At 35.4% G+C, this 13,085-nt stretch overlaps 1 long non-coding RNA gene across 1 annotated transcript in view; it reads left to right on the forward strand.

Moving 5' to 3' along the window:
* The first annotated feature begins 3,967 nt into the window (after nt 1-3,967).
* Nucleotides 3,968-13,085, forward strand: part of LOC144317240 (uncharacterized) — a 31,967-nt gene continuing 22,849 nt past the window's right edge. Inside the window, exon 1 of the long non-coding RNA XR_013383185.1 lies at nt 3,968-9,554. This is a non-coding gene — a long non-coding RNA (uncharacterized LOC144317240). The remainder of the gene's footprint in view (nt 9,555-13,085) is intronic.

A 13,085-nucleotide genomic window follows, 5' to 3' on the forward strand; every position in this document is an offset into this window, starting at 1 on the left:
TTAACCACCTGATTATTCTACCTCCCTAGATGGGATCAAATTCACTCTCTAGAGTAAGGCAGCTATAACACAAGTATGACTAGGAGACACTGGACTATGGACAAATTTCCCATAGAGAATGAGTTAGCTCTTCGCACATTCTTATTGCTACATGCCTGCCTGGTGCCAGCGCTCCTTCATGCAGACAGCATTGATAATGGAATATTTTACTAGTTTAAAAAGAGAAGGAGAAAAAAATGATTCCTAAGAAGAAACAGTTTTATATTACCAGGATTTTCAAAAGCTAAATGACATCTTTTAAGATCACATGTTAGAGAAATGAGCAATATCTACTGCATGTATCTCATTTGGACTGTCTGAAAATCCCACATCCACAACAAAGTTTTTATTAGCATTATTTATTTTTCAGGAAGGTGAAAAGACAAATCATCCTTATATATTTAGAAACACCAAAAATAAAAAGCGGTCTCATAAGGTAAACAAATTGCTCACCACAAATGCTTATAATGTTAGATGTCTTCTCCCCAGAACCCCACCCACTGGTGACCTGAAGCAAAATGAAAACATGGAGATGAATGACTGGCTTTCTTTAGTGGACAGGCCATAGTACCGCCATGGATTTTGAATTTTATAAGGTAACAAGACTAGGGGAGGAAACAGGACAAGGTGAAAGGTAACATTAACTAGTACCTTCCTCTCAGCCAGCTTTCTGTCCTCCCGGGGGCATCTGAACCATGACGAGCTTTCTAAAACAGATTTGTGCAGTGGAGAGATCTGGGGCATTTATTTTTCCTTCGATGCATGTGTCAGGCTACATATTATAATGTGTTTGGTGGAAGAGTACCACCAAAGTTTGAATCAGAAGACTTAGGTTCAAGTCTTAATTATACCATTGAGAATAACAACACACACCTACCCTGCTCATTTCACCATGTTGATGTGAGGCTCTAAAGTACTTTATAAACTGAATGACAATAAGGCTTTGCAATCATTAAATTAAGGAAAACAAGTCAAACCACATGGAGTTATCTGGCTTGAATCAGAACTTTGCCACAGCATGAATGAAAGAAACTGATGTTTCTTTTTTACAAAGGGAAAATTCAATTTCCATGGTGATTGTATCTGACATTAACCAGCATTTACTCTAAAAACTACCCTAAAACAGGAATGCCTGGCTGGGACATTCAGTGGAACTTCTGACTCTTGGTTTCAGCTTGGGTCATGATCTCAGGGTCATGAGACTGAACCCCATGATGATCCCCACTCTCAGCTCAGAATCTGCCTAAGACTCTCTCTCTCCCTCTCCGTCTACCCCTCCCTTATTCCTACTGTCTCTCTCCCCATCCCATAAATATAAATTAAAAATCTTTAAAAAATACTCTAAACCTGATTTTAAAAAGTTGATGATGATTCTAAGGCAGGTATGCACATTGTTATTATTGTCATGAGTATTACTGTTTCCCCCAAATGGCTGATTTGGGGGGGATGCTGAAAACAAAACAAAATGAAATAAAATAGTGAAGCACCTAAGCTCTTTGTTTTTAAATTATTTCATTCTTCTTTGCATGTGGTCAGCCCCTTTCTTTTAGCTCTTTTCCACAGAGCATACTTAGGGGAAGAAAGAGCCATCATTTTGAGTAAACAGTAGCTCCCTGGGAGATGAAGTAACCTAATAAGAAACTATCCATGCACCCCAGGTTCCTTGTTTCCCTGGAAAGTTACCAAGAGACAACAACAACAAAAAAAATCATACTAAATCTCTAACATCCAAACCATCCTAAAGAAGAACAAAAAGAATAACTTGGAACACTTATTTCTTTATGTAGAAGTTGAGCTACCATTTCATTTATCTCTATGTGGGGAAAAGGAGCCAATGGATCACATTGGAATCTCAATTGGCTTAATTTAGTCTTCTAGAAAGAAAACTTTAAAAGCCAAGAAACTACATATGACAGAGTTTTATTGAATTAATAAAAAGATTTCAGATATCTTGGGTGCCTGCACACTCATAAATCCACGATCAAGTCTTTAAAGGGCGCATATATTAATAAGGGCATTTCAACAAGGAAAAAAAGTATTGCTCAGTTTAAAAGAAATGAAGTGAGAATTAAGGTAATATGATTCAACACTTAGGCACTCAAATTATCAGAAAATTGCTTCAGGTTTTCCATTAAGAAATGATCAGACATTTATTCTGTTTAGCATAGAATGCTCTTATCTTTGTTGATATAAATCACTATTTTTAATACAGTTTCTATTGGACCAAATCCACAAATGACTAACAATTTGCTTATAAACTAATCACAGAAGTTTTCAAATTTTTGCCTAGTATACCTCAAAAGGATCCTGCAGTGTAACTGCATGAGCTGCTTCAGGTAAGAAACAGAGTATATTATTTTTCTGCCTTGGTAGACTTCCACTGAAAATGATCAGAGGCAAACACGTTTAGGAACAACAAAAAAAAAAAAAAATGAAGAGGGTAAGCAGAAGCATTCAGAATCATATTTTGTTGGAAAGAACTTGGGATTATTTTGTATTTCTTTTTTTGCAATAATGTTTTACATGATAAATGAAGTATTCATTAAAAATAATGGATCCGGTAAAACACTGACAACTCTTCTGACAATACTGCCCTGCATTAGTGGTTGAATTTAATAGATAGATTTAAACCCATAGAGACAGTGTAGGTCTCTACAAAATAAATCTCTTAAAAGTATTTATGAAAATAAAATGGGGGAAAGAACTCCTAGAACTCAAATCGTTTTTGTATGCCCATCTTCAGAAGAAATCCCTAACATATGCAATTCGTACTTGAAGACACATTAGACCATATCCATTCACCATTTGTATTATATGTTGAATGATATAATTTTGCTCCTAAAGCAACATTTTTCAGTATTAAAAATGTGTTTTTTTCTTAAAATATTTAAAAAGTACTTTATAAGTATACCCACTTTGAGAAAAAGAAAAACACATTTACAATAAGGACATGGATGGAAATTTTATTTGACTAATATGCAAGCACTTATCAACCCCTAATGGAGGGGTATTTTACCACCTACACAACTGACTTTCTCTAAAACACATTGTGCTGTGCTGTGCTCCAAACATCTTCAAGCTGTGATCTTTAAAAGATAAAGGCAGAAAATGCTTTTGTTTGTAGAGTCATTATTTCTGATGTATTATGTCAAATGCCACCATAAAATACGCAAGAACCTAAATGAAGCTTTTAGAAAGTGTATTGTTGAAATTGTCTTGTTTTCGAATAAAGTACTTAAGGAAACCTTCCTAAGCAGATGGACTACTACAGGCAGGAAAATAATATATATTTGAAATAGCACACCATATTGTGCATGTCATATGAGGGCTCAATGGGCTAAATTAATATATGATGGTTTTGTCTTCCCCCTCCTTATTTAACACCCGCTGTGGTGAGCTGGAAATCTGAATATTTGTAGCTTTAAGTATTTGAAAATGGTAAGTTTAAACAGTAAGTTTCTCCCCTGCTCCCCTTTTCCCCTGCTTTACAGAGCATGTCCATGCATTTTGTTGACACTTTGCCCATGGTCTCTGTCAGTGGAATGCAGAGGAACCCAACCAGCCACAGCAAGTGGGAGGTTTAAACTACTGTCTTGATTTAAAAATATATTATGTTTATAAAAGGCAAAATTATTTACTGTGGTTTGCCATCTGCCAAGTATTGAAATTGTAAATTATAAGTGTTCCCTCCAGATATTATAAATTCAAAGTGTCCTTGAAAATTATCATTTGATATTTCCCTACATCTACAAATATATACACTGATAAAATTACAAGAAGCTCCTTCCCATTTTGTTAATAAATTAATTTGTTTTGAAATATAATTGGCTTCATAACTCTGAATTTTGCAACTAACTGATTAAATGTTTAATTTTATAAGTAAAATTACATGTGAGGTTTTAATTTTTTTAAAGCCAATTTCTGGGAATATCCATAATAATTATGAGTACAGATGTTGATTAGTATCATGAAAAGAAAAAAATTGAAATCAATGTCCATGGACAAGATCTGAAGTTTGAAAAAGTCATTAACTGATGTCAACTTCAATAACTTCTTTCTTCCAGCAATTTCACCACGTCATTAAGTCTTTATCAACAGGCTTTCTGCCCTACCACTTCAGTGCCTCGTTTCTAGTCAAGCAATTTCCTCTAAGTTGCCAAATTTAGTAATCACTACTCTGTCTTCATTTCAGAGGACCACTCCAAAACATCCAGCAGAGTTAAGGGCTCTCTCCCTGTATTCTCTAACATCACACCCTCCTAGTTTTCCTTCCGACCCTCACCAGCCATTCCTTCCCAGGAAACTTGGATGACTTCACTATCAACTACCAAATATTGGCTCAATCTGTTAATGGCAACTTCTAAGTGACTTCTTCCTAAGAGTTATTCTCCAATTTGAATGATCAGCTCCAGTTCATGTATTCACCTGCCAGTCCAATGTGCCCACTTGACTATCATATACATCTCAATATTCACATGCCCAAAACAGAAGCCTTGATTCTTTCTCCCTAAAAATCTTCTCTGCTTTACCACTTCTTAGCAACACCATCCATGAGTACTGACTTTGAGATTTCCCTTGATCCTTACTCCCTTCACCCAGTAACAGTTCCTTTGACTTAAATTCTAAATCCACCCACTTTTGTCTATCTTCACTGTTGCAACCCACCTTTAGGACCCTGTAATTTTTCTATTGGACCAATGCCCATATCTTCTCCTAGCCTCTATATACCATGGCAGGCAACAATTAGAGTAAAATATGTTGAGTAAATCATATCAATAAATCATTTCATTCTCATGCTAAAAAAAAACAAAAACAAAAACAAAACAAAACAAAAAACAATGCTCCCTTACTTTGGTTTATGAGGCTATATATGAACTAGCTAGTCTCCTTGAGCTTATCTCATATAATGCTGTCCCTTTTTACTAAATTCCAGTCGTTCTGACCTTTTTCTGTTACTCCAACATGCCAAGCTCTTTCCAACCACAAACCTTTATGCTAGCTATTTCCTCAGTCTAGAAAGAGCCTGTCTATATCTTTGCAACTATCTTAGTCTTCTCATTCAGATCTTAGATTATGTTTTCCTTCCTCAAAAAATTCTTCTCTGGATTTCAGATTTTATATAGACCTCCTCTTCCACTCCACAACAAACACTCAATATGATGCCACTGTGTTTTAGATCATTTGTCATTGGTGATTTATTGTTTGTGTTCCTCTAACTAAAAGACAAGTTTCAAACAATCAGGATCCTAGCCTGTTGAGTTTGTTGCTAAGTGCCAGCATCTCCAGCAGGGCTTGAGACATAATATTGGCTCAATAAATACTTTTGAGTAAGTATGCATGTTATAATGCCAGGAGTACCCAAGAAAGCTGCAGTTTAGGAAGGGTATGGCCACCTTTGGAGTTACTGTTGTATATAAAATAACATTTGGCTTTGTTCATTTACCTTAACCTAGTTTCAGTCTTGTCTTCCTCCATCAATTAGTAACTGTGCCTGAGGCCTCCAAGTCAATGCTTATTATCCCTGAATGCATTGCTTTAAATAAAATATATAGATTCATGCTAGTACATTTAATATGTAAATAATGTTTACATCTATATGTCAGGCACTGTCCTGGGAACTCAGGGTACAGCAGTAAAAGATACATATGAAAATACTTGACTTCAGGGATTTATATTCTATTGAGAAGACATGAATCATAACCAAGAAAAATAAGATATATATAAGGTATGTACGTGGTGATAAATGTTAAACATAAAAATAAAACCAGCAAAGCGTAGGGACCAGGATCCAGACTTTGAAGGGAAAAGACTTATAATTTTTAACTGAAGTAGCCATTAAAAGTGAGTTTTGAGTGAAGACATGGATGAGGTGAAAGAGCTAGTCATCTAGGTGGCTCTGCACAGTGCAGACAGAACAAGTGTGTAGTGCCAGAGAAAAATGAGGCCAGTGTGGCTGGAGAGGAGTGGATAGAGAGGAGTGGACAGAGGTCAGTGTAGCTGGAGAAGAGTGGACAGAGCAGGGGGGGAACATGCAGAAGATGGGGTCAGAGAGGTAGTGGGGGGAGCAGATCGCAGGGAGTCTTTAAGGAAGAACACTGGCTTTTATGCCAGTGAGAAAGGGCTGCCATGCAGAGTTTGAGTGGACAAAGGACATGATCTAACTTCCCTTTTAACATCCCTGTGGCTGTTATCCTGAGAATAGAGTGTAGGAGAACAAAAGTAAAAATGGGGAGATCGGTTAGGAGGTTACCACTTTTCTGCCTTACAGGCTTTTGTGAATATTGCGAAAAAGTAAAGTTTGCACCTATTCTATGACAGGTCCCTTCCTCTGCTTCTGTAAATATTCGGGTTAGCATTAAAATGATATGTGCAAAAAAAAAATGATATGTGCATTGAATGGTGAAACACTCTCCAACCTAATAATTCGCTACAGCATACATTTTTTAAGGGGGAAAAAAAAAGAAAACACAGAGAGATTGACTCAATATATTACAGGCCCAAATGGAAATCTCAAATGAACATATTCAAAAGTGAAAGGAAAGCAATGCAATTTTAAATTTTTTTCTAGAAAAACAATTTATATCATCTCTTTTAACTGTGTAGATATGCACTTAAGGAATTGCCTTATCTAAAATACGTGCTTAAAATAGTACCACAAAATAAATTTCACATTGCAAATTTTACCCATATTTTTCTTTACCTTAGCCATATTATCATGTATATTTGCCATTAAGTAAACCTAGATTTTTGCTGTATTTTGTAAAGGGGGAAAGCACAATCTTTTAATCAGAATCCACTCTCTGACTTTGTAGAGGTCACGAAGCTTTATTTCTTATATACAAGCTTGGTATTGATATAATCCATTTCAGATAATAAGTGAGGAAAATATCGACAAAGGGAGAGGGTAGCCATTACTTTGTAAACCTGTTATCTTGAAAGCACTCAAGGGAAGGGAAACAGAAACAAATGTAAAAGAACAAAAAGAAAACAATGAAATGAGAAAAGATATTTATATATCATAATATATATAATCAATTATATATGTAAATTATATATAAATTAATATATATATAATTTCATTAAAAAGCAGCATATTACCATAAAAGTAAGCTCCTATTATTGAATAGTCATGTAATGAACACATTTGGTGATCTACTTTTAATTGTACATAGTCATATTTTCAGACTGCTTTTTTGTCAATACAGAAAGCTTCTGTAACCAAAGAATAGTATTTAGTATTCACTTTGTAAAATGCAAGTGGAAATACTATAAAAAGACATTTTTAGAATTGAGAATACTGAAAGCCATAATGCTTCTTCTTAATGGAAAACCGATGATAAGTAAACACTGATCTATTTTAATCAGGCTGCCAGGTTCCACCTTTGCTACAAGTATATGATATGCAGATGAAGTAAAACCTGCTCTGAAAATAAGTTTTGTATTATTGAAGTTGTTGGGGCAATATAGTTAAAAGCAAAATCTACTAACTCAGAAATTTTCTCCACAAAAGTAGTAGAAAAAGAAAACACTTTTATTTTTGCACAGACATTAAATCAGAATATAATGCACATCACAGCACTCTGCTAAGAGATTGCAAAGACAGAAAAAAATCTCACCCCTTTATATAGCCAGGCAGATACATATTCCATACATGTCCTCAAGATAAACAATAACTGGTCCTCAAGTAAGAGGCTTTGAAAGCACCATTTATTACATGTAGTTTCATCCTAAATTCAGCTGGCAAACCGGACTGGCCATCCGTGTTAGTTAATTGGCTTTATAGAAAAGAAAAATATTTTTTTCCTATCTTTATCTTTATGACAGGAGATAGCTTTATAAATTGGAAACAGGACTCAGCTAAAGTTTGAGTCTGAGTTTCAAACTACTATATTTTCCCTAACCGAAAAGCTGATTGTCTTAATTAATGATTTGTTTTTCTATCTGTAGCTCAAAGCTTTTCCTTTAATAACTAAAAAATAAAACTATATCTAAAAATATGTATATATGCATCTTTTGTGTCTTTCCACTTCTACGTATGAAATTTAGGCCAATTCAGAGGATTATCTCATCTTTTAGATCATCTTTCTAATTCTTTAACGTAGAAACCTGAAACCAAATACTTTATAAAAACATTGGTTTTTTTTTCGTTGGGAGTTGAGCACTATGATTTAAAAAAGAGAATGTAATTTAAGGAAGACAATATTGAGCCAAGATCATAACTGATAAATTGTTATAAATGACAACTGAAACTTTCTTGTGCTTATGCTTGGTTGAAAAAGTTGCAATCAGCAATAAAAAAAATTCTTACACACATGTCCATTTGCCTGATCCCCATCTCTCATGTCATAGTTATGAGGTACCGGAGCCTTTCATCTCCCTTGCTTCTCTCAGGACATTACAGTTGGCCCTTGAACTATACATGCCCGTCTACTCGCAGATTTTTTTGATACAGTCCAGTACTGTAGATCTTATTTTCTCTTCCTTATGAGTTTCTTTTCTTTTTTTTTTTTTTTAGATTTTATTTATTTATTCACGAGAGACTCAAAAAGAGAGGAAGAGACATAGGCAGAGGGAGAAACAGGCTCCTCACAGGGATTCCAATGTAGGACTCGATCCCCAGACCCAAGATCACGCCCTGAACCAAAGGCAGAAGCTCAACCTCTGAGCCACCCAGGCGTCCCTCTGTATGAGTTTCTTTTTTTTTTTTTTTTTTTAATTTATTCATGATAGTCACACAGAGAGAGAGAGAGGCAGAGACACAGGCAGAGAGAGAAGTAGGCTCCATGCACCGGGAGCCCGACGTGGGATTCGATCTCGGGTCTCCAGGATCGCGCCCTGGGCCAAAGGCAGGCGCTAAACCACTGGGCCACCCAGGGATCCCTGTATGAGTTTCTTAATAGCATTTTCTTTTCTGTGGATTACTTAATTCTAAGAATACAGTATATACTACAGATAACACACAAAATATGTGTTAATTGACTAGGTTACTGATAAGGCTTCTGGTCAACAGTAGGCTATTAGTAGAGTTTTGGGGGAGTCAAAAGTCATATGCGGATTTTGGACTACACTTCAACCTCTGCTATTATTCATGGGTCAACTGCATAACTCTACTGAGGGCAGCAGTTTCTCTCCTGCCTCCATCCTCTCTGTCAGTTTTCTCATTTGTTTTTCATTCCTTTCTCTTGGCAGGCACAATTTAAGCAAAAACTAAACCCACTAGGCACTCAGTCAATTTGCAAGTGATAAGAAGCTATCAGCCACAAAAAAAAAAAAAAAAAAAAAAAAAAAAAGAAAAGAAAAGAAAAGAAAAGAAAAGAAAAGAAAAAAAGAAAACGAAACACAACTAAATGGCACATGAAAGCAAAGATGAGGAGACGTATGGAAATGTAATAAACACATTGGTCCAGCTTTTCTCTGTGGATTTAATCATTTCATGGCCTTACTTATACTCTGCACTGTCTAGCAAGCAGAGTAGCCTCTACCATCTGGTTTCTTCTGGTTTCGGGATCCAGGAGGTAAGTGAACCAGGAGAGAGTACAGCATGCAGCAGAAGTCAAGAGCTGCTAAGGAAGCTGCTATGGTAGAGCTGCAGCTCTGATCAGCTTAGTGCTTAGCCTAAAACAATGGGATCATTCACTTTTATATTGATTTCATCGATCACTGATATCCCACCTTGTTTATTAAAAAAAAAAAAAAAGATTTCAATTTGATCATGGACTTTAATTAGTTAATATCGGTTGTTTGCAATATTTTTATTAGACCAGAAGTAATTTGTATTTATCTTTAAAGGTCAAGTTTTAAATTCAGGTAGAGGTGGCAAACTGGCTGCCCAGTTTGCATTTGGCTGTTGCATAAATTTTCTCTGATGGACACAGTGTTTTCATAAAAACTGAATTGAAATCCCTTCTGGTGACACACACAATCCTGCTCTCTCCAGCCCCCATCCATCCCTCTTATTTTGCACTCCGCCTGATTCACACATTGGTCTATCTACTGGGCTTTTATAGATATTTCAAAGAGAATCTCATAATCTTTCAATCTATGGTGATCTGGATGAGCCAAGAAAGAGAGTTTGCAGCCATAACACATGTTTCTATCTGTTCCATATCAATGTGCTTATATTGAACTTACGAGGTTTTCATGTTCCATATGTTCCATTTTAGTTTATCACATAGGCAAAAACCTAATGTTTATGCTTTTAACCCAGTTAATTACAATTTGACTTCTTTTATCTATCAAGAAAGGTAACAAACTATCACTTCCTATCTTCAAAATAAGTAGTAATTATTCATGACCTAAATATATATTTAAGAATCAGACGCACAATAGACACTTTCCTTTGACCTACTAAACAGTTTGATCTGTGTCTTACACAATTAAACTTGTGGTATATTTTAACAATCAACCTACAATAGCAATCATCAAATACATATGTTCCTATGGAAAGCTGAAAATAAAGCTGGGACTCAGGCTCTTCCGTCCACTCAGCTCACCTGGCTGAGCTACTTTACCCCTCAACACTCTAATGTTTGGAACTCAGATTGCTATAAATTGGTTTACTTTCATCTTATTCATGTTCCTTTCTCATCTTGACATCCAAACTCTTCATTCTGCCTGAAATGAATTTTATTCTCCAAATCACAAATCCTTATCTTCACAAATTCTTCTATCTCAAGTACACTATTTTCCCCCCACAAAGTTATCCCTGAATAATGTTACCCTTGGGGTTGTCAGTCTTTATTTTGACTCTGGAACTAAATTATTCAATATTTTGTGTATTTTATTTTGAAACAATCCCCCAGATGTTTTATATTTATTACCTTCTTTATTAAATTTTAAGTTCCTATAAAACAATTCCTATGTCTCTTCCATTCACTACAGCCACCTTTAATTACTGTATCAGATTTTCTAAAAGCATACACATTTCATATTTTCTTTTCTTCTATCCCATAAACCGTTGGCATGATACTGATATTCCAACTTTTCAGCCTTTTTATCTCCTAAACTGTTACTTACACCACAAAAGGGGCATACAAATCTTTTGTGATGTCATATATCCCGATTCGCAGTTTGGAAAATATAATGGCCACTCTTCTGTGCCTAAAAACTCATCTATTTTCACCGGAGTTATGCAACAGGCTTACTTGTTGGATTCCAGAACATGTAATAAACACCTAATGGTCAAGTGACAGGGAATAACAAGTAAAAACCATACTTGTCCTTTTTGAATAGTACTTCTATCTGGCCAAAGCAGTGAGGAGGGAGCCGAGACAGCTGGCTCACCTGCATCCATTTCCTAGCATGAGGCAGAACTCCCCTCAGTGTTTTGGTCTTGGAATAGATTGTGGTAGACCTTGCAGACAGAATCTCTTCCCTCTTTTCATAAAGCTGGATGTAAGTGCTAAGATCTAAGTCCCAGCTGTGACTTAGGGTAGCAGGAAGAAGGATGGAGTATCCTTTGGAGGGGCACGCTTTTATGCTTTTGCTTGACTATATTGCTGAGGGGAGAATAGTTATACCTTTAGTTTGGTATATACCCATTATGTCCATTGAAAAGAGTTCTTGATACTAGAGTTTAGAACACAAACCACTTAACAGTGTTATTATATACTCCTATTAATACCTGTGTTTAGCTTTTTCAGTAACTTCATTGGAAGTATCAACTGTGGCGTGTTGATTCCTGAGTCCTTTGGCCATAATACCAATGAAAACATTTTAATTTTTATTGTCAGGATATCTAGAGCAAATACAGTTTCATTTGTAAAATAAATAATGTACTTTATTGAAAGTTATGTCTCTTGCTGAAGGTATATATTTTACAGTATTTTAGAGTACATATTTGAGAGTGGAAACATTATAAATCACACAGGACAAAGAATAGTGATGTATAAGACATCCAAGGAATTTTGTCCAGTTGGAAGGAGAGAATAGAGACTTATTAGTTTAAAGAAAAGGAGGGATTCCTAGATAATGATGGGGAAACAAAGCTATATCACAAAATCTTCCTCTGCCAACTATTTTTTTAAACAAAAAAAATATTATGATCAAAAACTATATTAAGAGCTACAACATAATGTGACATGCATCTAGTCAGAAGATAGAAAAAGGTTGCACCAAGACTCTTAGTCCAATCCTATTCCTGAGGAGAGTCAACCAATTCTAAAAATATTCACTAAATCCCAAAACCTGAAGAAACACTGCATGTCCATATTCACTAATATCTAAAAATTCAAAGAAAAATAGAGTGACAAATGCAATTTTTAATTTAATCCCTTCCCCCAAATATGTCAGACAATCCAAAGAATTCTCACTAATATCCTAAAATCTGAAGCAAAATTAGAGGCAAGAGCAATTGTTACTAGGAAAAAACAAGTATAATGGTAAAACTGAACACTGGAGCCAAGTATTTCCATCCTCAGTTATCTCTTTGTGGGAAACAACTTCAAGAAGGCAGCTTAAAAACCTCCTGTGGTAAATTTAACAAGCAGCAGATGAGAACCAGTGTTCTCAATGGACTACACAGCTTCCACTGAGTTCTACTCGCCCTTCCTCTTTCCAAGTCCTCATGAGACAGAGTACACTTGAAACTAAGAGAAAAAATTGATGTTTAGACAAGGATGGTCCTGTTGATTTAAGTACATTATTTAGACATATAGTGGGGCAACGATGCAATAAGACAACAGGTAAAAATAAGAGAAAGAGTGCATGCTAAAAATAAAGAAAACCCAGACTAGATGAAAGCAAAACAAAGGAATGTGATTGCAAAAAATAAAGAACAAGTGAATACTAGCACAATATCATTACCAGCCTAAGTGAGCTACAGCAAGTAAGACCTGAAAATCAAATTAATGACAAAGAACAGAGGCTTCTGACAACTACAGTATATGAAGAAGAAACCATTAAAATAAATCAATTAAAGAAAACAATAAGGAAAACAAAGATAATACAACATAAAGATAATTTATCCCTAAGATATCTAAAATAGAATGTCCAACAAATAAAGCACTAATTATACTCCAATATAAAGTAATACTTTGCTGATATCT

The sequence above is a fragment of the Canis aureus genome, chromosome 7 (assembly GCF_053574225.1).
Source record: "Canis aureus isolate CA01 chromosome 7, VMU_Caureus_v.1.0, whole genome shotgun sequence".
Lineage (NCBI taxonomy): Eukaryota > Metazoa > Chordata > Mammalia > Carnivora > Canidae > Canis > Canis aureus.